The sequence below is a fragment of the Tachyglossus aculeatus genome, chromosome 11 (assembly GCF_015852505.1).
Source record: "Tachyglossus aculeatus isolate mTacAcu1 chromosome 11, mTacAcu1.pri, whole genome shotgun sequence".
Lineage (NCBI taxonomy): Eukaryota > Metazoa > Chordata > Mammalia > Monotremata > Tachyglossidae > Tachyglossus > Tachyglossus aculeatus.
This window is the reverse complement of record NC_052076.1, coordinates 55,668,656-55,674,072: the sequence shown is the minus strand read 5'-3', so window position 1 is coordinate 55,674,072 and position 5,417 is coordinate 55,668,656.

Here is a 5,417-nt window from a genome sequence, read left to right as displayed (position 1 = left end):
TGGGAAAGTACAATACAACAATAAACAGTGACATTCCCTGCCCACATTGAGCTTACAGTCTAGAGCGGGGCAGACAGACATGAATTCAAATAAATAAAATGACAGATATGTACATAAGTGCTGTGGGGCTGGGAGGAGGGAAGAGCAAACGGATCAGTTCAGGGCGACGCAGAAGGGAGTGGGAGATGTTCTCTCTCTTACTCTGTCTGAGACCTCCGTGAAGGACTGGGACTGTGTCCAACTTAATTAAGTTATATCTACCCCAGTGCTTAGAACAGAGCTTGAAACAAAGTGAGCATTTAACAAATACCATAATAATAATACAAATAATAATGTATTTCAGAGTAGTTATACCCAACAATAGGCATATGAAGCTTCTAGCTTAGGATGCCTTTCCTAAACAGGAAAAAGTCTTTCTTCTCTCCACATTATCAGCTATCTCAGTGGTCTGTGCTTACTCTGGTTCTTCCTCTTCCTCCTCCTCCTCTTCTTCTTCCTGCTCCTCTTCCTCTTGTTCCTTCTCTTCCTCGTCTTCCACCTTTTCTTCCTCTTCCTCCTCCTCTTTCTCTTTTTCCTCCTCATCTTCCTTCTTTTCCTCTTCCTCCTCCTTCTCCACATTTCTTTCTTCTTCCCCTTTTTGTTCTTCTTCCACCATCATTTCCTCTTCCTTCTCCTCTTGAATCCCAGGCAACTTTCTGAAACAAAGGGTCAATGATAAAGAGGCAGCATTTTCTCACAAAAAACAAGTATGTAGACAAACTCAAACCTTTCTTTTTCAAAAACTAAATCTCTAATAAAGATGCCCTGCTATGTAGGTAGAAGAAACACAGTTTACCCCTGCTGGGTCTTCTTGTGCCTGTCTGGGCTAAATTCAAACCTTTGACTCTCTTTCTTCTGCCCTAAATTGTTACTTTTATGACAAGATTTGAAAAATCACAGGCTTTCCCTACCAAAATTCTTTATCAATCACTGGTATTTATTGAATACATACTTCTTGCAGAGCACTGTGTTACGGGAAGCAGCATGGTCTAGTGGAAAGAGCACAGGCTTGGGAGTCAGAGGTAGTGAGTTCTAATCCCGGCTCCACCACTTGTCTGCTGTGTGACCTTGGACAAGTCACTTCACTTCTCTGTACCTCAATTACCTCATCCATAAAATGGGGTTAAGTGTGTGACTCTCATGTGGGAAAGGGATTGTGTCCAACCTGATTACCCTGTATTTACCCCAGTGCTTAAAACAGTGCTTGGCACATAGAAAGTGTTTAACAAATACCATAATTATTATTATTATTATTGTGCACTAGGGTGAGCAGGCACTATCCCTGCCCTCAAACAACTTACAGTCTAGTGGGTTGAAAGTTTGACCTTTTAGGAATGCTGCATTCATGCTTACTCAAAGATGAAGAGAAATAATATTGGCTCCTTTAGTTTAACCCTAAATGCAAGGCTCAGGAAAATTAATCCTCACTCCTTACAAATGGCAGTATTTATGTGCCCAACATTCAATCAATCCATAGCATTTATTGAGTGCTTATAGTGTGCAGAGCACTGTACTAAATGCTTGGGAGGGTACAGTACAACACTTCTCATTTTCTAAAGCGCTTGCATGGCAGTGATCTCACTTGTCCCTAAAAGTGAGGAATCAGGTTATCTTCACAGTGAGGAAATTAACACAGAAAGAAAAAGTGATTTACTGCCTTCATACAGCAGGTAATAGCTTCACCAGAACTAGATGAGGGCCTGCTTTCTCTCCACCCTATGAGCTTTCCTCCAGATCAGGCTCTCTCCTTAACCCAAATGACCTGGCAGCTCAGAGGTGATCTCTAGGACTAGGGTCTCTAGAGACTGATGCCACAAAGCCCTGTTAAAGGATGCCAACAACAGAGCAGTTTTCTTCACTTCTCTGTGCCTCAGTTACCTCATCTCCAAATGGGGATTACTATTGTAAGACCCACGTGGGATGTGGACTGGGTCCAACCCGATTAGCTCGTATGTACCCCAGTGCTTAGTACAGTGCCTGAACACATGACATAAAAAAGAGAACAAATATAGAGGTGATGCTCGTGACAGTCAGAAGAATGAGTTCTTTCTAACCTTGCATTTTGCTAAAATTAAACACTGGAATCAACGCTCAATGACCTCTTCTTTCTCTTCTTACCGGCCTGTTTCCTCATCCACTTCCTCCCCCTCTTCATTATGTGGAGATGCATCAGCTAATATCCACTGAATCATGCCCTCCTTTTGTAGGTCTCCCGGCTGCCCTTCGTCCTCCCAATTCGAATCCACATCTTCCACGATGAGGTCTGACTCTGCTTGTTCTCCAGGAAGGATGCTGACTGTAATAACAACAATAATAATAATAGCACTTATTGCTCTGTGCCAAACGCAAGGCCAGAATCAAGATAATCAGATCAGACACAGTTCCCATTAATAATGGCATTTATTAAGTGCTTACTATGTGCAAAGCACTGTTCTAAGCACTGGGGAGGTTACAAGGTGATCATGTTGTCCCACGGGGGGGTCACAGTCTTAATCCCCATTTACAGATGAGGGAACTGAGGCACAGAGAAGCCAAGTGACTTGCCCAAAGTCACACAGCTGGCAATTGGCAGAGCCGGGATTTGAACCCATAACCTCTGACTCCAAAGCCCGTGCTCTTTCCACTGAGCCACGCTGCTTCTCTACCCAGGGAGCTCCTAGCCTAAGGGGAAGGGAGATAGGTATTTAAACCTCACTTTACCGCTGAGGAAACTGAGATGCAGAGAAGTCAAGTGACTTGCTCAAAGTCACGCAGCAGGTAAATGGAGGAGCCGGGATTAAAACCCAGATCTCCCGATTCCCAGGCTTGGACTCTTTTCACTAGATCACTCTGTTTCTCTTACAAGAATGGCAGAGAGGAAGAGGATCTGGAGAGATAGGCTGTGTGAAGGAAATTTGGACCCCCATTATCAACAAACATGGCTCGATAATGTCTGATGGATTGCTGTGAGCAAAACCTCCAAATTTGGGCCTCTCCCCTGAATTACAATAAACAGTGACGTGCCGTCGACAAAGATGTCAGATCTTCTCTAAGTTCAGTCGAGTTTTTTGCAAGATAAATTTCCTAGATTCAGACTCGGACAAAACTGATATCTAGGTATAAAAAAATGGCAAACTAAAATCACAAACGATGCAGTTCCGGAAGTAGTTCGTACAATGCTCTGCACAGAATAAGTTTTCAATGAAGACCATGGATTGATGGGAACACAATCAGTCTCCTATAGCATTGAAATGAATCTCACCAAAATAATACAGTTGTACGGGGTGGGGCATGTGAGGAGAATGAGCAACAGTAGGATACCCAAACACCTGCTGTATGAAGAGCTTGAACTGGGAAACCAAAATCCAGAAGGCTAGAGGTAAGGATATAATAAAACAAAACAAAGAACTGGGAAACCAGGATGGTGTGGTCATCTGCTTCCTTAGGAGGTTCCTGTGAGGTCAGCTATGAATGGAGTGTAGGGTGGTTTAAGACCTGGAAGAAATGTTTTTCTATTACCACATTTTTAGGGTATTTGTCAAGCACTACTCTGTCTCTGTGCTAAGCACTGGTGTAGATACAAGATAATCAGATTGGACACAGTCCACGTCTCACATGGGGCTCACAGTCAGTCCCCATTTTAAAGATGAGGTAACAGGTACAGAAAAATTAAGTGACTTGCCCAAGGTCCCACAGCAGGCAAGTGGAGGAACCACGATTAGAACCCAGGCCCTCTGACTCTCAGAACTGTGCTCCTCCCACTAGGCCACACTGCTTCTCAAGGTTTCTTGAAGGGTGTCTTTATCACACTTTCTTTCCAATGTGTAAGTGGTAACCCACATTACAGCAAAAACTGGTAATCAAAGGTGACTATAACTGGGGCTCCTGGAGAATGTCAGGATTATGAAGACTAAATTTTGAAATAAAGAAAATTGAATGGAATTTCTTCTTTCAGGGATTGAAGGCACATCTCCTCCAAGAGGCTTTCCCTGACTAGGCCTTCATTTCCTCTTCTCCCATTCCCCTCTGCATCACCCTTGATCTTGGATTTGCATCCTTTATTCACCCTTCCTTCAGCCCCACAGTACCTATGTACATATCCATAATCTATTTATTTATATGAATGTGTGTCTCCTCCTCTAGACTGTGAGCATTGTGGGCAGGGAACATGTCTACTGATTCTATTGTATTCTCCCAAGTGCATAGTACAGTGCTCTGCACACAGTAAGCACTCAATAAATACCACTGATTGATTGTGCCTGGATGTTTCTAAAGAGGGATCCTTTCTCAATCAATCAATGGCATTTACTGAGCGCTTACTATGTGCAGGGTACTGTACAGAGAAGTTGGGAGAGTGCAAAACAAAAGTAGCAGAGAGATTCCCTGCCTATAGTTCTCTCCCTATTAAACCTTGTGATTAACAGCTAGTAATATCTTCATTATTACAACTACTGAAAACAAAATCAACGAGCCCAAGTCTATAAGAGAATAACCATATTTGCCTTCAGTATTGCAATTATTGAGTAGTCCTCTCTGGTGGAAAGAGTCAAATAAGGAGTACTAATTGGAATTATTGTCGCTAAGGCATACATTTACAATCCTTCAGAGGAAGGATTGTATTCCTTTCCTAAATTAGAAAAGGTTTGCGGTTTTATGTATCCCACCATAGGTAGCAGAAAGTCTCCAGGCCAGCTGCCCATCCTGGCTCAGCTCTACACCATCACTGTGTGACAGTGTCTGAAACTGTCTCGGGATCTTAAACTCCAAGCCAGAGACGGGGAAGACTCTTCCCCTCTATCAAAAGTATCACTCAATCGATGGCATTTATTGAGCGCTTACCATGAGCAGAGCACTGTACCAACCGTGGAGTCCAATAGGATGGAGTTGGTAGACCATTAGCTCATAGTCTAACCTTCCACAATTCCTCACACCCTGCCTTCCCTCTCTGTCGTGGGAGGGAAAGGAGTGTTAAACCATGCTTGGTGTTTCTTTCTGGCTAGTTTATTCATTATTCTGGAGACGGAGAAGGCCTCATCTCCATGGGTTAGACCCACAATTCATTCAATCACATTTATTGAGTGCTTATGAGGTGTAGGTACTGTACTAAGCACTTGGGAGAGTATAATATAACAATAAGCAAACACATTCCCTGTCCACAATGAGCTTAGTCCTCAGGACTGGCTGCTGGACCAGAGACTAAGTGAAAAGGAAATCTGGAAGAAGCATCAATCCATCAAGCATTTCACATCTGTCACTGGTTTTATAAAGATTTTTATTAGTGACTAATCACAACACCCCCGTGAGGGGGTGGGGGTGGGACAGTTCTGATCCTGCCATTTTAATGATGGAGAAACTGAGGCACAGAGCAGTGCAAAGAATTGCCAGAGGCTGGTGTTTCA